This window comes from Chamaea fasciata, unplaced genomic scaffold (genome assembly GCF_029207755.1).
Source record: "Chamaea fasciata isolate MVZ Bird 193981 ecotype frontalis unplaced genomic scaffold, bChaFas1.0.hap1 SCAF_18, whole genome shotgun sequence".
Taxonomy (NCBI): domain Eukaryota; kingdom Metazoa; phylum Chordata; class Aves; order Passeriformes; family Sylviidae; genus Chamaea; species Chamaea fasciata.
Window position 1 is genome coordinate 6209408 of NW_027094103.1, and position 21416 is coordinate 6230823.

The following is a 21416-nucleotide window of genomic DNA, read 5'->3' on the forward strand; positions in this document are numbered from 1 at the left end:
GATTTTTGTTTTGGGGTGGTTTTTCTTGTTTTATTTTATTTTGCCTTTTCAATCTAATGTGTGAAATGCTGTAATGGCGTTGTGCACAGCGCATATTCAAAGGAATTGTGTTATTTACCCTGGGGTATGAAGGTGTTTTCTAAAATTTGTCTACCTGCAAACTGCTTTGATTTCATTTCAAAACAACTTTAATAGTGTTTTACCTGTAAGTTAGGTAGCAAAGCTTCACATCTACTTTTTTTCCAAAGTTCATTAGGCACCTACTGATGTCTTTAGATGGGTGAGTATCTTGGAAAATCTGATCACACACCTTGCTTTAGAACTTCATGAATGTTGTTATTCGCTTTACATCACTGCTGAGTTACAGCTTTCTTCTGCATGGTTTTGTAGTCCTGTGTGTTTTATATATGCACAAGTGGAAATTACTTTCCAAATATGGGATTGAGACACTTCGTCTTCTGTACTAAATTGGGGTGTCTTTCATGTAATGATTACCCCTAATTTTGCTGTCTAGCAATGAGTGTTTAATCAGGATAGGATTCACAAATGATTGGCATCACTGGGATGCACATTTGGCTTGCTTGGAGTAGAACTGCATAATATGGACGTTACATTGTTACTTCAGTGGCTGCTATAAGGAAGTTGAAAGAAGAAATGGAGTGACAGATTTGCATTCACACAAATTTTCTACCATTTTTATGAGGATTTGAATTTAACCATGTCTGTCCAGAGGGCCAAGGTGAGAGATTTAATGGCAAAGTTTTTCTCATAATTTGTTTGCTTTTATTTGCACCTTCCTTGTTGTTTTTCTTGCATCATATTTTACAACCATCTTAATTATGTGCTGTCCTTTTGTGCTTGTGAAAGTCAGGACAGCCACACCCCTCCTGAGAAACCCAGACTTCAGTTGGAGACCTTAGTTACAAGCTGCATTAGCTCTCTGAGCAAAGGTGGCGTGAAAGCTTTGCCTTTCAAAGCCAGCTAGGACAATGGGGAGGCAGACTGTCAAGAGCATCTAGTCTTTAATTTTATTAAAAACAGAGGAGGTTTTTCTCTCTCCTCGGAGCAAGGTACCTAAAGTCACTGTCACAGTTCTTGTGTGGGAAACCTCAGTGAAAAGATTTTTTCTTGGGGGTACTGAGTTACCATTTGATAGTCTGTACTTTCTTTGGGTTTGTGGATTCCAGATGGAGCATTTTGGCTCAAAATTTGAGATCTATTTTAATAATTGTCCAAGAAGGGCTTGTAGAGCTGCTGATTCCATATGTGAGTACTTTCTTTTCAATGTAGTTTTATTTTTTTATGCTTTCTACCACTTCTTTGATGTTGACTGATGTTAGTTTTCAGTTACATTTGAACTTGGTTTTATTAAAATACTTAACAGCTTACTGGGGGAATATATAGTTGTTAAGCCAAGTCTTTGTACTGGGGATCCCTCTGGATAGGGGACACTGGCTAGAGCCTGCTTTCTGACTTTGCATTTCAACTCCCATAGGTGTTGGCAGTGCCAGGGCCTTGGGAGGACAAGTCCCTTTCTCTGAATTTCGTCCTGGCCTTTTCCAGACTGACCTTTTCCAGCACTGAGACAAAGTGCCCACATGTAACTTTTTAAATTACTGTTCAGCAAGATCAAAGAGCATTTGACCGCAATCCTTTCAGTCTTCATTAGTTTTAAAACACTGTGGTAGACTATAAAACAACTCATGAAAGGCTGATTGGCTCACTGGTGCCTTTAATTGTGGTGCAGAATCTCTAATGGTCTGTGGCTTTCTAGCATTTAAAAACAAGGAAATTTGCTGACAATTACCTGATTCATTTTTTTTTCTGATGCTTTGAATCGATGGCTAAAAGTGAACTCAGGGTGAGCTAATGTGGTTTTAAAATGTATGTACCTCGGATTGCCAGGCCTTGGAAGTGTCTCCTTGTTTTGTTATGAGGGATGTTTTGAATAAGAAGGTGGAAGAAATGCCAAGATAAATGCTGTGATGACTACAAGGATTTGAAAAGTTGGTATGGTGGCATTGGTGTCAGATTTGTTCCCAGGCAGGGCAGTGCCCTTCAGTTACGCAGCCGTCACCCTGCCAAGCTTATCCTGTCCTGTGTTCAGAAGAGTTTCAGGTCTGATAATTTGCCTGTCCTTGAAATGGGGAAGACATGACCCCTCCCTGCAGCCATGGCAGCCAGGTGAAGGAAGGATCTGGGTGTCCTTTGTCTTCACATCCCGTTCTCCTTCCTTCTCTGTTGTTGAGTTTTCTATGACTTGTTCTCATGTCATGTGCAACTGCTGCTTTTCATTTAAGTTCCCTCTTGCCTCGTCTTAGAGTTACGCTGACAGCTTTTACCTAAAATAACTTCCCATATAACCTCTTTAAATTTTTTTTAATGGAAACAGAGCACGCATTCCTACTTCAGACAGCATGGTTGCAGTATGATTCAGGACTTCCCACTGTATTTTGAGATGCTAAATCTGGAAACACATTTCCTATTTGTTCCATTTGTGTTTGGGTTTTGTATTTTTTTTTCAATACTGTATTCCTCCTTCTCGGCGCCGCGTTTCTGTTGGAGAGCAGCGAGCGCTGCCTTTTATAGTGTTCAAACCTTGCGGGAGGTGTAGCCTGCCCGGGTGCGGGGGGATTATTCCCGCACACCAGCCCGGGCCGGCGCTGTGCTCGCAGCCGCTGGCACGGGGCGGGGCTGCAGGGGGGATCGCTCCGGTGCTGGGGCCGGCGGCCCCCGCCGCCCTGCCCGGCCCCGGCAGCCCCCGGCCCGGCTGTCACCCGGCGGGGGCGGGCCCGGGGCGGGCTCGGCTCCCGGGATTGGCGGCCCCGGGCGGCCCCGGCCCCTCGGCGGCGGGGGGGCGGCCCCGCCGCTCGCACTCCCTCAGTCCCCCACCCACCCTCGCGCACACGGGCTCGGCTGTCGCTCCGGGGAGGCACCATGAGCACGGGCATGCGGTACAAGAGCAAGCTGGTCAACCCAGGTGAGGCGGCGGGGACGCGCGGCCGCTCCGCCCCGCGGCCCGGCGCGTCCCTCTCGCCTCACCGTGTGTCCTTTTCTCTCCCCGCTGCCGGTCCCCGCCGCGGGCATCCCGCCCTGGCCGCACCGCCCCGCAGAGGAGAAGCAGGTAGGTGGGCTCCCGCCGGGCACGGCTCTCCGCGGGGATGCGGCAGCTACCTGGGCACAGCGGCGGCTCGGCTGCATTCATCCGGGAAACGGGCGCTTTGCCTGCCGCATCCCCCCCGGGTTTTGGCTTGGGTTTCTTTTTTGTCGCTGCCTTTGGGTGTGTCGAGCGGGTTCGGATGGAGAGTGGCAGCGCGGGGCTGGCAGAGGCGTTTGGGTATTGGGAGCACGTCTCGCATCCCTCGCCCCTCCGCAGCACAGATGCGCAGACACAGCCCCGCTCCTGCCGCTCCTTGGTGCTGCAGCCGATCGCCACCTCGCAGGCGGCCAGGATTTGGGTGTTAGAAAACATCTGTTTTGCTTCGCAAAGCTAATAGCTATTTGGAGACATGCCTTTGAGTCCTGGAGAGAGAGGAGGGGTGATGCAATCAGATGACATCGACAGGTTTTTTTGTTGTCTATTTGGTATTTGGAGGGATTTAGGATGTTTGAAAAGAAGAGGAATCCTCCTCTGCAAAGCTTGAATGCTTCGGTAAGGGGCTATCAGGGTCCTGTGTATCAGGGTCCTTCCTCAGCACGCATCATCATGATATAGGGAAGTCTGTAAATAGAAGAGCCCCTCTGTCTCACAAGGGTGGGGATGGAGCTGATGGTTAACACAGCAGAGCAGTGCATGGGAAGAATCTCATCCATTCCCAGCCTGGCTTACACTTGCCTTCGGGTCCAGTCTTTCTCTGAGGCTCCAATTCTGTATGAAGCAAACACCTTGCCTGCTAAGACCCTAGTACTGCACAGCCTTTTCAGGCCACAGAAAAGCAAACTAGCTTTGTAGCAGCTTGGGTATTCACCTGGCCATGGCAAGAGGTGGTGTTTCCCTGTGTAATTCAGACTTGGCACTGTGCTTTTTTGTGAGCTGCTGATCACAGTGATGAGAAGAGCAAAGCAAATCTAGGGGTAATAGGATAATGGGATCACCAGATGCATTTTTTCCCAAGGTACTTGAAATTTTGCTAGTATTTGTAGTTATTTGTGAATATTGCAGTTAAATCTTGTTTTATTTCTGGATGAAAGCAATCCAAAATGTATTCTAACACTGTGGAATATTTAGTGTAAGCTGTGAAGTGGGGAGAAGCTTTGTGACCCCCCCCCCAGAACCATGCTGTTCTTCAGTTCATGTTTTTAAATGAAGAGGGAAGCGGGTTATGTATAAGGCTCCTTTCTGTGCATTCCCTAGGGGAAGAAGAGAGGTAGAGATCAGAGGAGTGTTGTAGATATTAGCGTAACTCCTGAAGGCTCTTGTCACACTGCATAGGCAAAAGTGGGCTGGAGTCTGTACCCCAAAGAGCCTGTGTGTGCAGGACCGTGCAGTTCCTGCTGGGGCAGAGGAGTCTTTCCTCCGGTGTGGAGGGGGGGTGTGTGTAACCGTGTGTCTTACGCTCAGCGTAGAGTGGGTCTTGCATGACAGAGCACAGTTCATTATGGATTTGGGCCAGCCCTGTTACTTGTGGATGGAAAGGGGAAACCAAGCTGTGAACACAAGGCAATCTATTAAAATTAAAGTGAACACACAAAAGCATAAATTATTTTTATTTAGCATCTGTTAAGAGCAGGATTTTTCTTCCTGTGCTGCTTTTTTGCAATCTTCTTGCATCTGACAGCAGATAACAATTTAAAGGATTTACTAAAGCTATAGTTCTTGTCTGAATTAATTTTTAAAAAACTATTAAAAAAGCTATTTTTTAATGAATATGTGAGAAATGGAGTGAGCTTCTGAAAGGGCAGTACAATAGATTGCATGTAAGTAGGGTTTCCTTCGGTAAAGTCTTAATAATATTCATGACTTACCGAGTCCACAGAATGGAACAATGTGGTGTCAAAGAATGCGTGTTCATCCTCCCTCACAGCGCGGTCAGGGCTGGTGCATTGTCTGGGTTCAGGGTACTCTGATTTGCAGATTGGGCTCCTAATTACTACCATTCATCAGGAAAAAATAACGGTAGATTCTCCACCTCTCTGATTTCCAAGGAATGGCCTCTCAATTATTGAAGTCAGTGGAGATTTCATACTGGTCTCTGTGTGCAGAGCATCCAGCATTCCCAGGGGAAGGGTTGTGGTTTAAGAGCTTGGGCTGGTGTGGAGCTCTGTGGCAGGTTGCCTGGTGACATCAAGCTCCTCAGTTTTATTATACCTCAGTTCAGCACCTCTTGGAGAGGGATGGTTTCTCTCCCAGCAATTTATTTACCACTGGATCACTAAGGGATTCTCAAGGTTGAAGCTGGGTAGGAAATGAAGCAATGACTAACGTCCCATGTGCAGAGGAGTAGGCCCCATGTGGGAAAACCCAGCAATTTGTCAAGAATTTGACAGGGCAAGTACAGCAGATGGATGCTCTGCCAAAGTCAGAGGTGTTGCTGTGGGAGGAGTAAAGGTGAAAGCTCCCAAGTACCTGGTTAAACTGGAGTCTCCTGGCACACTCCTCCAGAGCATGCCAACATGCCTCCTAGCTCGTGTTGTTGGCGTGTGTGTGTTTGGGGTGTTACCTCGCTGTGTCTCTGAAGCTGGCTCCTGCTCATTCAGGCTCATGTCTCTCATGTTCTTTGAAGTCATTGTTTCTTTTTAAATCAGGAGGATGGGAACTTCTCTTTCCCAAGTTGATCTCTCCCCACCCCATCAACTTGCAAAGTTGTTTGGGTGTGGGAGCAGAGACTATCTGGTGGATCCAGTTCTTTCAGTGGGTTTGAAATTACAGGGCTGTGCCTTTTGCATTCAGCTTAGCCCTTTTTTTCTACTTGAACTTATTTTGAAGTGGTCTGCTTGTCATTAAATATATAGATGGGGGGATGTGTATAGAGAAGATGCTGTGCAAAAGGTAGTTTGAGGAGTGGTTTCGGTGCGAGTCATTGAGAACTGAATTCATTGCCTTTGTGTTTCAGTTTTTGAGAATCTGGGTTTTATATGTTCAGAACTCACATTCAGACTCCTTTGGTTTTTTTCTTATAAAAAATGGAGCAGAGATTTCTATCATTCCTGGAACAGCAGATATTTCAACAGCAGAGATGTCTTCTGTCTAAAATAGCAACTGTGCCAACACAGAGCATCATTTTTAAGGTCAACTTTCAACCCCAGCTTTGCCTATCAGAGAACACTGGCTGGTGGAACTACCCCAGTTCCCCGTTAAAGTGTGCTGAGCTGCCTTCTCCTTTTCTCTACTGTGCTTATGAAGAAATAAACCCAGGTGAGCTACAGGAAAGTGTATCCCCTGAAAAGCTGCACTCTGCACAGAGCTGAGGCACCCAGAGCAGTTGTCGATACTGCCTGTCACACTGAGGACAACTCCAGTGCAGGGCAGCTGCTGAACAAATTAAGAGGAGGGAAGAGAGGTGATCCTTGTGCCTTGAGCTGGTTGAACATGAGCTGATGTGACCCTCAATTTCTATGTAGATACCTATGTGGGGAAAATTGATTAACTGAGTTTTGCGAAACGTGTGATGGGGAATATCACTGGAGTGGTAGATTCTCTTGTACAGCAACTATACAACAATGACCATAAGCAGAGCTTAGATTTTTACATGATCTCCCCAAATTCTCTGCTGGAGTATCTTGGAGGGTTTGTACCTGCACTGTACCTTTGTGGCATTGCCATCTTTAACCTAAATGTTTTTCTTACAATAACAGTGCTTGTAGTCGTGTGACTAGAGGAATGTTCTTGCTTGTGGAGAAAAGTATGGAACCTGGAAGGAGAACAGACTACCACTGACTCTTTAATTTTCTCAGAATTAAACCAATTATTTTATAATTGTGATTCTTTGAGTCATTGGGAGTAACAGTATGAATCTGTGTTCCTGCTCTGTGTCAATTCAGGGTGGTTGTGGTGAGGTGGCTTTTTTTTTTTTTCCCCCTTGGAGAAAGCAAAATTATGTTTGCAGCTGTATAATGGGATATTTCACCACAGCTGGATAGTCTCTCACTGTGTCATAGCTTGCCCTGGGTGAGGCTGTTTCTCTTTGACTCCCCACATTAATATCTCTTCCAACCTCTGTGTTTTCCAACCCTGGTCATGCATCCTGGCTACCAAGATGCTCCTGCCAGAAAGGGAGTAGCAAATTAGTCACAGAATCTGGAGGTAAATACTGGAAACACACTTAAAGCAGCATATCCCTGCTTGTTTTTCTGATGTCCCAGTGTATCTTGGCCAGACGTAGCATAGGAGTGGAAGCTTTTACTTCTCTGTTAAAAGCCTTGTGTGTTTCATTCATTTTTTTTGGCCCATTTCAAAAGACAACGTTGGTCCCTTGCCCTCCGAGCTGGGCAGAGGCTCAGTGCTCAGAACAGTGTGTTGGGAGCGGTGGGACTGCAGCAGGTCAGGAGGTTCAGCCCTGCCTGTCTTTCTGCTGTGCATCTGTCTAAACAGCCTGGCTGCAGGAGGCCCTGTGTCACAGATGGGCTGTTCTGGGCTAGGAAGGGAAGTTCATCCTGGGCACTTGGACTTTTTTTTTCCATTCTTTGTCTGCTTGGCTTCTTGGAAAAGGGCTGTAAAAAGAGGTCAGTGCATGGACTTTGTGGTGAAACAGAACCACTGGAGAGTTGGGCACAGATTCTGTCTCCTGCTGCTGCTGTCTCTCTTCAATTATTTATGTTCCAAATGGAAGAAACAGATGTGAGTGCAGGGCAGGGGAGAGGCTCAGCCCTCTTGGTGCAAGTACCAATCTGCAGTTTGTGGGAAGGAGAAGTAGGTGCTTCCTCCACATGATTTTTGTCACTTCGATTTCCCTGCCCAGCTACTTGTACACAACTCTAAAATTCTGCTGCACTTGTGAGAGTTCTACAGGGTTGTTCCAGGCACATCAACGAAATGTGTAGGTTCCACAGATGGTAGGGCCTGATCCTTGCTGATGTTAAGGAAGTAGGAGCAACCTTCATTTAACCCCAAGAGGTGCTGGTGACATTTGTTCAGCTGCTGGGTTCCAGACTGCTGGGGCTTTGCAGAGGATGGCTTGCAATTGCAGAGGGGAAAATGTTGCTGCCATTTGAGCGAAGGAGAAACACAGTCCCTGGGTGCTTTCAGTCTCCAAAGTCAAGGAGCCTCTTACAACCACTTATGTTGTCAAAAATATTACTGGCTTCACGCTGATGCTGTTCTTCATTTGATAGTTCAAGCAATAAATCTAAGAGGCTTGTGTTATGACAGTTCCCTGGAAAAGCTGAGGAAAGGCAAGTCAAGAGAGATGAACAACTGGTGGAGTTCAGTGTCTTCTAAAACCCATATTGCCCAGTTTCAGTCTAAGGTGCTGTTCATTGAATACCCAATGAAATGGACATCTTGGAAATTCCATCTCAGCCAGCTGCTTGGTCTCTGTGCCAGGCCAGGTGGGTGCCTGCTGCGTATCTCTAGAGCTTTGCCAAATTAGTTTTAAATGTTCAGTCCAAGGGGTTCCCCAGCTGTTTTGGGACACCCCACAGTGGTGGGCCCTATAATCATGCTGCAGTTACTGCTTATATGTACTGAAACCAAGCCTGGGGAGCTTGGCCCCATCCTTAATACTTCAGGTACTTCTTGCTGAGATACCTCTTGGCTAGGCTGAGAGGGCTGCTCTCCTATCCCCGTTTCTCTTCCAGTTCAAGTGGCCTCTGTGTCACCTTTTTTCTTGTATAGCAGAGCACTAACTGGAGGGCACATTCTTTGCTTACCTGTAGAGTTTTCTTCCCTGACCAACACTAACAGTTTGTCCCCTTCTTGCCCAAGGCAGAGGTTTCCCTGTGACAGTGAAACCACACAGGATAATGCTCTACTCATAAAAGAAATGTGGGGCACCTCTAATACGTGTGTGACTTCAGATGTTTGTGAAGGGTATGCAAGTTGTTTCATAGCATATTGGAATAATTCCCACAAGGGCTGCATTTTGTGCGCGTGTGTGCATGTCTACAGTGTGGTTAGCCTTGAAGCACAGGAAAAAATGTTTGTCTGCTGTTACACATTCCTTTTCTCCCAGAGATTTGTCCCTGGAGCTGTGAAGAGGTTTGCAGTCATCTTGTTCCCACAAAAGTGTTCAGGAGCAGGATTTGTGTGTGGTGCTGGGATCAGATGCCAGAACATATGCTCTTCATCAGTATGTATGTGTGCTGCTGTTCATCCATGACTTGGCTTTCCAGAAACACTGTTCAGCATGAACAGTGGAAGGCGGCACTGCACGCTGAGAGGGAAGATTTGGACATACAGTGCCGACCATAGGGGCTGGGCTGCAGGAAGCGGAACAGATCTGTTGCTTCTGACTTAAGTAAGAACTGTCTTTGTTTTAGGACTGAACGGGGTGATATTCTTCATTCCTTCTCCTTTGTACTTCCAGTGCATTAGTTGAAATCTGTTATGTCCTGCTAACATTCAGCTCTAGGCTGCTCTCCCTTCCCTCAGTCCTCACTCCCTTCCCACAAGGCTGGTGCCCAGCAGCATCGCAGCAGCCAAGTGCTGGGGGTGGCTGGAAGGGAGAGTGTGCTGAGAAGATGCAGGGACTGTTTTGTTAAAGAGCAAAGCTTGGCCAAGTGTTGGCCAAGAGCTGAAGAGGAAGTGAAACCCTGCACAAGCATCTGCATGGGTGTAACGCCAAGAGGGGGAGGAGAATTGTTTAGTTTCTGGCTTGAGTACAACTGTCCACTCCTGAAGTCAAAAGAAATAAGAGAAGTTGAGTTCTGGAAGAGGGATGTAGCTGTGCTGGGCAGGACAGTGCAGGGATGCTCAGGATGGCAGGGACCTCTCTGGATACAGCTATGGAGCCCTCCGCCTGGTGCTGTGCCATGGCAGCCTGGGCCGAGGGAGGATTGGGGTTAACACTTGGAAATGTAGCACTGGAGGATCTTGGGCTGTGGTTCATGCAAGCCTGAGGCTCTGTGGGGTGTGAGCCAGTGTAGTTGTAAGTCACTCAGAGGTGGGAAGCCCTTACTAGATGTTAACTCCAGTTGTTCTCTCAGCTCTTGTTTCTGTGCACAGTGGCAGTGGCTGGTGGCAGCACCAGGCGCGCTCGCCCTGCCCGCACTCCTGCTAGGGAGAGAGGGGCAGCAGCTGCCCGACCCTGCCTGTGCTGTGTGACTGCTGGGCGCCAGGCACAGGGGGACCTGAGCTTTGTGCAGCTCAGCCCTTTGCTCTTCCGGGGATCTTTGGGAGTGCCCCGTTTGTCTTGCAGTTTGTTATCCAGTGTGTCCGGGGTGTGTTTATGGAGATGGGACGGCCCATCTCTGCCTGACCCCACCCGAGGCAGTTGGTGCTGTTCTCCCAGAATGGCTCCTGGCAGGGAAACGGGGAGCTGAGAGTGCAGGCTGAGCAAATAAACCACAGGATCATGAGTGCTAGCTCCTGGAGACTGGCCATGAGGAGTGAGCCCGGCCCACTGACCTCTGGATGTTCTCAGTGCAGAAGCAAAGGAGGGGGAAGAGATCCACTCAGCTTGTGGGAAAAGGGGCTCCAAGGGCTTAACATCTTCCTTCTGCTTTCTGTGAGGCAAAGCTCATGGCAGTACAGGTGTGGCTCCAGTGATTACGTTTCATTTTTCCTTGCAGCCCCTGGTGCATGAAGCTGTGAGAACATGAGAGCACAAGCCAGGCCTTTTACTACTATAGTTTGTATTGCAATTATTTTTAAGGTTACTTCACAGGCAAGTCTCTTTGCTTTCAGCTTTTTGTAATGTCTTCTTGCTGTTTCCTCAGTGTGGGAACTATTTTAATCCTTCCTGACGCACTGAGCTCATTCTTGCTGTGATACGTACACCAGTGTAGTCTCTTTAGATCTCACAGTCTTACATCCACTTTTATTTTCAAATAAATTACATACTACATTAATTATATATTCAGGTGAAATGTGAGTCACAAAGGCATCTGCCTGCCCTACACACAGTCCCCTTGGCTGTGCTTTCTGTTTGGTTTAAAGCTCTCCTGAGCTCTACAAGTGATATGAAGTCACTGGAAATGTGGGTGGGCAGTACTGGAAATGCCCATCTACACCAATAGTAATTTCCCTCTGCCCAAGGTCTGCTGTAAAAAATGTCAGGGAGATTTATGGCTTTTAAGATCCTATAGATTCTCAAGGTTCCTGCTGCTTAGAGAGTCTGGTGCCAGCTGGGATCAGACAGTAATGGAAGAAGCATCAGAGCCTTCAGAAGCTGGGATTTGCCCTGTTCTGTAGGTAGTGGGCTGAATCAAGGCAGCAGGAGTTAATTCAAGAGATTCAGCTGGTCTGCAGCAAAGCCTCGCCATGATTGCACGGGGCCAAGATGAGCAGGGATGTGTCATTGGGACAGTGAGAGATGCTGTCAGGGATGATCTCTTGTCTCCTGGCAGTTGTTCTAGCAGCCCCGACTCTCAGAGCTGATTTCTGTGATGCAGCTGGAGCAGTGCACTGGAGCTGTAGCAAGCAGAAGAGAAACTGTTTGTGTCTCATCCCAAGGTTTATACCTGTGCTGTTCAGCTGCTTTAAAGAGCTCCCCTCCCCTTGAAAGGAGCCCTTGGCAGTGTGTGTATTTATGAGGGAGATGGGTATTGGGGAGGACAGTAATTTAGCAGAACTTGGTACTTTTACTGAGCAGTTAATCCAGGCATATGCTTGGGAAGCACTCCAGGTTCACTGAGCAGCTTGGACCCTCTGGATTAGCTCTAGTCTGCCAACAGCCCTGGGGCTGACACTTCAGAGGCTCAGAGCAGGCCCACAGAGGTCAGTGAGTTAGAGGCTGTTTGCTGCATACACCCCAGTAGTGCCCCTTGGTCCTGCTTGGGACCCTGATGACCATCACTGTGCAGCGGGAGTGTGTCCTCTTGTCACCTGGATAAGCCTCATCTGCCCTGCCCCACCATGCTTGGCTCACGCCAGCTTCACAGCACTGGATCTCACAGCAATTTGAGTAAACCAGAAACAACTGGATGGAGCCCAGCGTTCCTGTTCCTCAGTGCCTGCTCTGTTCAGCTGCCAGTCCCCAAATGGATTTGCATGCCATCTCAGAGCTGTGGGATGGCATTATTTGCAGCAGCTCTCAATAATGTCAGTGAAAGCCTTTCTGTTTGAGATGGTAGGGCTGGTCCTCAGCAGCTGCTCAGACGTTCCAGGCAGTGCCAGGCGTTTTGCTGCCTCGTTTGAATGCCCAGTGTCATCTGAACATCTCCCTGCTCCTCCCGTGGTCGCACTGTCATGGGCAGGTGTCAGGCAATAGCAGAATTGTTCTCTTGGTAAACAAGTGATGTTGTTATTGGAGCTGCCCCTCGTGTGGCAGCAGTGCAGTGTGTGCATGGGGTTGCTAATGAGTGATATCATGGGGCTTGTTAGGCTGAGAGCTTAATGAGCTGGTTCCTTGCAAAGTGTGTGGATGCTTCTTCCCGTCAGCTGCTCCTGTGCTGCATCTTGCACTTGGCTGTGTTTGGTACTAAAGTGTGTCCCTGCAAGTTGGAGCTCAGAGCACATATTGGGCATTTTGGAGGACTCAAATTCCATTTATCATGACATTAATGGCAGTGGACATCCAGGAAATGTCTGGATGAGACCAATGCTCTCGTTTCCTCAGACACGCTGTGTACGCTCGGGGGCTGAGCTTCCTTGCGGCTCCAGTGAATCCATGTGTACTGGGTACCTAGAGTTTGTCCCTTAGCTCATTAGGGATTTTCCTTCATGACCAAATAACTATTTTTCTTCATTATTTTTCAAAAAATAAAATAATTAGGGCATCCACCCACCTCTTGGCTGGCATCCTGCAGTAACATGCCAGCATGTGTTTTCTTCAGAAGAGGAAGCAGGTCTTTCTTTGTATTTTCAAGGCAATGGTTTATAAATGAGCCTGAAAAGCCTGGAAGGGCAGTGGGATAAGAACCCATAGAAAGAATAAATCCCAGCAAATACATCCCAAGAGATTGCTGTTTGGCCTAGCAAGTCAGAGCCCAGGTTAGAAGCCCAGGAGAACCCCTCCTCATTTTGCATATGACAGTGGTTCCAGGCTTTGCTTGAAGGTAGTTATCTTTGGATTCCTAAAACATATAAAGGTTTGACTTCACGCTGTGCTGCACGTCCTAGGAGCTATTCGTGGGTATCTAATTTGATTTTGCACCCAGTTCTCGTTAAAGGGCTGCGAGTGACAAATTACTCTTGGCCTGTTGTGGCTGTCACTTGAGCTGACATTGCATGGGGGTGCTGGCTCTCTGCTAACCCATCGACTGCGTGGAGCATCCCCCACACTGCCTCGCTTCTCTCCTTACCTACACGGCTGTTTCCATTTCCTTTGGGTTGCCTCGTAGGAAAACACAGTCTAGCAAATGCAATTTTTTCCACTCCATTGCTTCCAAGTTCTCTCTAACATTGCGTGTTGCTGCCCCTTGTGTGTCCAACAGCCACAGCGTTTACAGTCAAATGACTTTCTGTCTTCTCTAATATCTTTTTAATCTGGTTTCGTTCTGACTTCTAGAAATCCAATGTAATCATCTCAAAGGTGACATCTTCATGAACTCTGCTATACCTGCTACAGGGAGAGATGCTAGCATCTCTCATCTTACATCTCATGTACTTTACCATTTTTGTTATTTTCAGATGAGCCCAGAAAGAAATTTATGAAACCCGCAATACCACAGAAAAATTCTCAAGAGGGAGGATTCCACAGTTATCTGTTCCTTACAGTCAGGACTGTATTAGTGAGTTGCTGATAACAGTTTTTCTACAGGGCAAGTAGAGAGTATATTGATGACTGACTGGATAAACTTTACAGTGGAAACCAAGACTGAAATAGCAGCAAAGACCAGTGTCACAGTGATATCATCAGCAAAGAACAGGTCTTATGGACAACCCTGTTTGTTCAATGATTGGGCTGTGGTCCTGATGCAAGGACAGTAGTTATTCAGCTTGGGGCACTAACCTTTTGTGGTTGCTTTCTCTCTCAGTTTTTCTGGGAAGAAATTGCTATCTTAAGGTGGAAAGGATTTTAGGAGGTGTAGAGAATGCACTTTTGAATGTCTGTCTTTTAATAACCCTCTGCAAGATGTATGACTTTAGTGTCTGTTTCCTGCAGTCCAGTTGGGTAATAAGGTTTGTTCCTAAGGCTGTAATTTTTGCTGAGGAGAGAGGCAAAATGACAGTCTTGAATTCAGTAGAAAATACCATCCCTGAGACCCTGTCAGGACAATGCTCGTATTCCACATCTGTCCTAGTCAAATTGGGTTGCCTGGTCTGGCTGCAGTATTTTATGCAGTGGCTTACTTTTGTGAGATAATAGCAGCTTTGATCTTCTTGCTCCAGTATGAAGCTCAGTGGGGGCTTGTGACACGATGGCAGTTACTGAGCGTTTGCATGGCAGTGGTGTCAGTGGAGCCTCTCCTGGGCCACAACCTTGCAGTTTCCCACTGTGCCAGTCCAGAACTGTGGGCTCTTCCTGCCACAAATGAAGTCATCCTGCTTGCAGTGCCTCTGAAATTGGTGGCACATTTTGGATTAACCAAGGAACTGACACATTCCTCTGGTCTGGGTTGGTGGTGTGGAGATGAAAGGCTCTAGGCTGAAACATGAGCTTTTCCACAAAGGCCATTGTACAGTGTAGTCATTTAAAAGGCAAAAATTTTAGGCAATTTGCAATAATAGGAACCAAGGGCCAGCCTTCTTTTAATACAGATGAAAGTGCCTGACTCCTTTGAAACTGAGGAGCTACATACCTTCTGTATTTTTATAAATTTGGCTCTGGTGAGCAGCCTTGTCACTGCATTCCCCCCACCATCCCTCTCTGATCCAAGCTGCTGTGTAGCAAGAGCTCTCACCATCTCCCATGAGGAGGCTGCTGCTGCCTCGGCATTTACACACCTGGTGCCAGGCTTACAGTTGCCTTTCATGTGCTGTGGTCCATGGATTAGGTCCAGGAAAGAGGTTGCTGAAGGAAAATAACTGAAAATACTGCAAGAGGTATGTTCCAAGCTGCTCTGAATGGCCCTTTCATCTTTGCCTCAAAAAAATCAGTGAGAGTTGTAGCTCTATGAAAGGATCATGGCTGCTCTCAGGAGTGACAGACCCATTTAACATTTTGGTTTCTGTATTGGAACTGAAACTTTTACAATGCTGCTTCTATTTGAGGGACCTGTTCAGCAGAGATGTTCCACTGCAGATTAATCTCTTAAGCTCATCCCACTTTCTTTTGAAAATTGTCCTCTTTATTTTCCTTCAGATTTCTCCTTAAACCCCTTCTGTGTCTCCCTGGCGGGAGCTGGCTAGTGGATGGTCACTGTTTATCACAGTGGCTGTGCTGCTTTCTGACTGCTCTGTGTGCCTGGCAGTTGTCTTGTGTGCTGAGCATGGGTCCTCTGTGCCTGGGATTGCCTCTGTGCTCCAGCTCAGCACCCTGACACAGGGATGTGCTCCCTGGGAGCGTGGAGCTGACTGCAGTCTGCTCTCTGCATGACAAATCCAGGGCCGAGGAGCTAGGCAGTGCACTGCCCTGAGGCCTTATGCTCCCATGTGCCTGTCTCTGCTTCACCCAGACTTGTCAGAGCGTGGAAAACTCACACAGGCTTTGCTGAGATGAGATCTTGTAGATCTCATCTTTTGCTGTATTGATACCTTTTGCAGGGGACAGAAACGTGGCTTGGAGCTCTCCAGGGTGTCTGGGTGCAGGGTGAGGAGCGTGACCCTTCTTCAGTGCTTTCCAGCACCAGATCCTAAAGGGCTCAGACAGCACTGGCCCAGCCAGGGCAGGTGTGGGTGTTTGCAGTGAAGTTCTCTATGCTCAGAGGTGGTGGAACTAAAGGCCAGGATATTACAGCTCTGTCTAGAGGCATTTCTGTCTGGAGGCCATGATTTTCAGGGATACACAGCATACTTTGATGGAGGAGTGGCTCTGCTCCCCTGTGGGTCAATCACACCACAACTAAAGCTTCCCAGAGGCATTGAGCCTCAGGATTCCCCTTAGCCCAAATGTTCAACTTCACACCTGTCCCTTCCCTGCTGGTGTTTCTCAGGGCGGTGGGTGTGAAGCACAGCCTGTTCCACTCACTGCTGTTGGAGCTGTCCCACTGGGAACTCGCAGGCACTGCTGTGTAGAAGCTCTGTGGTTCCTCATCTCCCCAGCAAGGCAGCCTGTCTGTTGGACAGTCACTTCTCCACCAGGTCCCCACTGTGCTGATGACTTCTGCTGGCAACTTACTGAGTTACAGGTGTGAAGCCAGAACTGGCAGAAAGAAGCTGGTGGGAATGCAGCCAGGTGGGAACAGCCTGCTGCTTCATCTGCTGAAACCTGTTTGTCCTGCAGTGTATTTATTCCTTGTCTATGCTGAAGAGGAGCTACCTGAACAGCCCAGGTCCCTGCCTGGTGCCAGGGGTTGAGAGAGATTCCTTTCTCTAGTGCCACTGCTTCTAGAAGGGCTGAAGCCCACAAGAAGAAAGGTCTCATTTTCATTGCAGTTTTGACTGGTTGTTGTCCCAGGTCTGGCCTCTGGAAAGAGGCTGAGGAGCAAAGTGCTCTCTGGGAAATGCAGTCATGCTGTACTTCTCCTGCTGTTCAGCCCCAAGGTTGTTGTGTGATCCAAAGAAACTATCACAGAATTGGCAGCACACACAACTCAGTCTTCCATCTGCTTGAAGAAAGTCTAAAATTATGCAGCATGTGATCCATTGCTGCACTCGAGCATGCTCTGCCCCTTGTTCCTCTATCCACTGCATTTGCAATAGCTCATATCACCCTGTGGGGTCGTGCCCAGTGGCTGCTGTGTCACCAGTGAGGCCAAGGCCATGTGCATGTGTGAACTGGACTGGATTCTGAACAGGGTATGGATCACAGCAGCTGTATTTGCTGACAAAATGGGCCCATCCAATGGCTGCCATGGCAGCGAGGCTGGGAATTCTGGAAGAGACTCACAAAACCTGGGTGCCTTCTTGTGTTGAGCAAAGTCTGGGGTGAGGGGAAAAACCCATGACTGTGTAGGAGTGTGTGTGGATGACAGTGATGTGTGGTGGCTGTTACTGCCTGAGGCACTGCTGGGTACTGCGGTCGGGTCAGAGCTTCTAACAATGAGACACTGATTCATCTGTGGTCAATGTGTTTTTAAAAGAATGCCACTGAACTGTCAGTCTGGTTTCTCCTGGCCAAGTGTGGCCACTGCAAGGCTTTTTCCTTAGGAGTCCCATTTCCCAGTGACCTTAATTTTCGTTTGCCTTTCTCAGTCTGGTTCCTCAGGCATTTGTGCTGTCTGATCCAGGCGGGAGAATCCTGCTGCCACCTTGGCCAGTGTGGTCACTTGTACAGTGGAGAATGGGGCTGTACTGGAGAAACCACAGGGTGGTGGTGCTGGTGCTTAGTGCTGCATTGCCAGTAAAACCACTTCCAACCTTGTGTGCGTGGGGAGATAGAGTTGGGCTGCTGCAGCTGGAGGTCAGCAATTGGAGCTGGCACAAGGCAGAGCAGTGTGGCTGAGCTCATCTGACAGCACCAAGCTGTGACTCTTCCCCACTGCTCTGCTTGGGTTTGGATTTGGGGATTCGGGGTTCGAGTGTAGTCCCGTGCAGCTTGTGCCATACCCTGCCGTTAATTCAGAGCAGTTTCTGCCAGGTTTGTTCTTGCAGGGGAAGGAGGGAGGGAGGGTGGAGGGCTCGGATGGCAGTCGACTGGGAGGCAGAGATAAATTAAGTGTTGAGCTCTTAATGGGGAACATGCTCCATTGGTTTGGGTTTCCCTCCCCACCCATCCCACTCTTTTTAATCTGTGGCACAGTCTTGGGAGCAGTTTGAGAAGGGAAGTGATTTCAGACTGGAGGTGACCTCATCTGTCTCCAGCTCTGAGGTGGAGCAGTGTGTGGAGGCCCAGCCAGAGCTTATGATGCTCTTGGAATGATGCAGGCGAGGGGCTGAGGCTCCAGGAGAGCTCTGTGCCTCCTGCCCAGTGGTGAACAGTGGTGCAAGGGGGCGGGAAGTGGGTAGTGGCTCTGGGGGTTTTTATCTTTCTGTTCTCATCTTTCTTCATGCTGGAGTGGGGGGAAGTAGGAAGGAGAAGCAGAGTCCAAAAAACACAGCTGGACATGTCAGAGCAGTTAGTTCCTGATGAAAGGTCCAGCCCTGTCCTGCAGGGTGCTGAGCTGTGCCCAGCTGAAAAACACTCTAAGTGTGTTGTGTGCTGTGTGGAAAGGTGCTGAAGGTGTGTGCATGGATGGAAAAGTCCCTGCTGGGTTCTTTGAATCTGAGGACCCTGTGGATCAGCAGAAAAGGGGATCGGAGCCCTCCTGAAGGCTTTGTTTTTTAGAACCCAAGATGTCAGTGAGAAACCTGGGAGATCTGAGGATCTGGAGCATGGGGTGGGAGCCAGCTGGGGTGTCAGCTGCAGGTCCAGATAGTGATGAGGAGCACGTGAGGCCACAGATGCTACTTGCAGAAACTACCAGATAATTCTGCTTCCTGACATGGCAAAGGGCCCTTCCTCCTGCCTTGATGTTTGCTATTTTGAGGTGGCCAAGATTTTCTGTTGCACAGATGGAGCCTGGAGTCCTTGGACTCTGCTGGTGTCCAGCAAACCCAGCTCTATCCTGGATGCTGGAGCTGGTCTGCCAGATGCAGCTCTGGACTTCAGTAAATGTCCATGTTTTTCAGTAAGGACAGCTTCCAAGTGCTGTCTCACAAGCTGTGTGGGGGTGTCCAGTCACTTCCCCTTAAGCTTAGTTGTCTTCTGGCTCCAGCTCCAGCTGAAGAGATGCTGGGCTGTGGTAGGCTATGGCTGGGAAAATAAAAGCAGTCTTTTCTCATGTCTCTGTGGCTGCAGAAACTCCCTGTAGCTGGGCAGGCAGTATTGGAGGGGGATAAATTGACTGGAAGAATTTGCTTTTCTCTTGGCCTTGTCCCAGGTGGCATCAAGACTCTTGCTTGGATATAAATTCCTCTCCCACCACTGCTTAACAGGGAGAGTTTAACCATTCTTGGGATCTAGCAAGAGACTTTCTGCAGCCCTCCTGCCCCTCTTCCCTGTTGAACTGGGAGCAGGGATTGAAAATGAATCCTGTTGTGACCATGTCACACTGAGGACAAGAGTTTGCAGACTTTCCTCCCTCCTGCCTCAGAATTATCTCCATATACATGATGAAACAATCTCAAAGTGTGTGGACAAACAGGTATTTTGTGTTTAAAACGCCCCCTTTTCCCCTCTGTTCAGCATCCCACAGCTGTGCCCATGGCATTGAAGTGCACTGACAGGTGACAGGTGCTGGCTGGGTTACAGAGGAGCTGTGCCATGTCTTTGAGAAGGAGTTTGGGTCAGTGGAGCCCCAGGGGAGGTGCGTGCTGCTGTCAGTGGTGATGGATGCATGGTGCCAGCACTGGCTGCCTGGCAGGGCTCAGGACCTTGGCAGCCCCCTGCATCTGCAGCCTCTGTGTGTGAGCCCCAGCAGCATTATCCCCGTTATCCCCAAGCCTTGCCTGCTGCTGATGTCAGGAGGGCACAAGAAAGATGTGTCCCGGCGGCAGCCTGGAGCGGGCTCGTGTGTCAGGAACAAAAGAGGCTTTGTACCAGGCGCTGCCTCTGCTGGGAGGTTTGTCAGCTCTGGAGCTGCGATGGTAACTCAGGGCCCTGTGCCCAGCCCTGCTGTGCTGCTCAGGGCCTCCCCTGATTTGGGGCAGGGTCACTGGTTCTTCCCTCACTGGGGGAGGTCTTGGCAGCAGATCCTGCTTGCCTGAGCACAGCTCTGCCCGGGGGGCCGGGAACTGCAGCAGGCAGGGCTCCCCTGGTCTCTCAGGTTCCACAGCCCTGTGCTCTGTGGCCTGAAGCTGTGTGCGCTCTCTGCAATGTCTTAAGTCTCTGGGAGCAGGCTCAGGGTGACTGGGACAGGGCTGTGATGGAGCAGGATGGCAATGTCACTCTCTCTGGAGCTTTGAGGAGAAATGTGTCCTGGGGAGATTTCAGCAGAGCAGGGCTGAGTGGGACAGCTTGACAATGTGTGATGGCAAAGCAAAGGCAGATTGGAGAAGCAAAGGAAGCTCCTGTGCCTGGGCTGTTACACCAGACACATGAGCTACAGGAGGATACACTTTAGAGAAAGCTCTTTTTCAGCTATTAAGAACGGACCTGAGGTCTGGCTGCTCTCCCACCCCTGGCTGCAGCACCAGTGCTATGTTGTTGGGGGGTGAGCATGGTGGTGCCTGCCAAGTGATCCAGATCTGCCCTCTCCAGAGGGGCGTGGTTGGAGGTGAGATAATCAAAAACACGATAGAGCAGAGAAAGCTGGTGATGGGATTGGGCCAGTAAGACAAGATCATGTTGGGAAGGATCTCTCCATGAAGCTGGGTAGGATGCTTTAGGATTTTGGTTTTGTGGCAGTTTTGTCCAGCCAGTTGCTGCTACTGCAGTATCACAGGGTGTTACTGTTGCTGTGTTTTGTTCATGCTATGTCCTGATATTCCATCCTTTCTCACCTAAGAACAGTGTTCTCCAGGAACGGTCTGCTCTCCAGGAACACTCACTTCTGCTCTCTCCAGTCAAGACTAGGAAGATTTTGTTGTGAAGGAAAGGAGAACTTAGTATATGTTCTGCTGCTCTCTGCTGTTGTTGTGAGTCCACCAGAGGCAGCAGATCTTCCAAATGGAAAGAATCTCTGAAGAGAATTGCAGCGCCCATGGGCAGGCTGAGAGGAGCATAATACCTCTTCTGGCTCTGAAAAAATGTGTACTCAGAGAGGAAGCAGCAAACACAGGAAAAGGGTAGTTGCCGAACACAAACTGCCAAGAATTAAGCAATCTGTTTTATAGTATGAAACCTCCTGTTGAGCAAGAAGACTATTTTCCCTCCCAAGCAGGTGTGACTGGTAAAGCAAAGTCCTCCCAAAGTTCAGCTGCCAGGCAGGACCAATACTTCCATAGCCCTTCCCACACAGGGTGTCCCCAGTTTTTATACCTTTCCTCTTCTACCCTTTTTGGAAGCTGCCTAGACCCGCCCATGGTACCTGATGCCATTTTCATCTCCACTCTCTGCTTTTGTGCTGCACAGGCACCACCAGCACATTTTGCTCTTTTGTGAGGCAGCTGGGTACGTGGTTGGCCCAAGCAGTGTGTACATAAAAATGAATGCATGGAAAAGCTGTCTGGGTAAAGATTTCTTTGCATAGTATGATTTCTGCAGGACCCTGATTTAGAAAACACCAGGGCCTGGTAGCTGTTAATTTAGGGATCCTGGCTTATCAGTGGCAGATTCTTTTTGGCTTTGAGAGGGCAGGCCAAGAAATGTGGGAACAGCTTTATCAACCCCTCCTCTGCTGTGGTGCCATGCAGAGCAGTAATTTGGTGTAGTTGGACTTGAGAGCAACTCCTCTGTGCCTTCAGGGAAGTGGCC

The 21416-nt window shown here is 48.7% G+C and overlaps 1 protein-coding gene across 2 annotated transcripts in view; it reads left to right on the plus strand.

Annotated features, from left to right (window-relative positions):
• The first annotated feature begins 3058 nt into the window (after nucleotides 1-3058).
• The window catches only part of SEPTIN5 (septin 5), a 42436-nt gene continuing 24078 nt past the window's right edge, over nucleotides 3059-21416 (plus strand). The window contains exon 1 of one of the 2 annotated variants that reach the window (XM_066199799.1): nucleotides 3059-3124. The gene's annotated coding sequence lies outside the window, so the exon portion shown is untranslated. Of the gene's footprint in view, nucleotides 3125-17639; nucleotides 17661-21416 lie in introns of those variants that run through there. The other variant, XM_066199801.1, reaches the window with a different exon arrangement.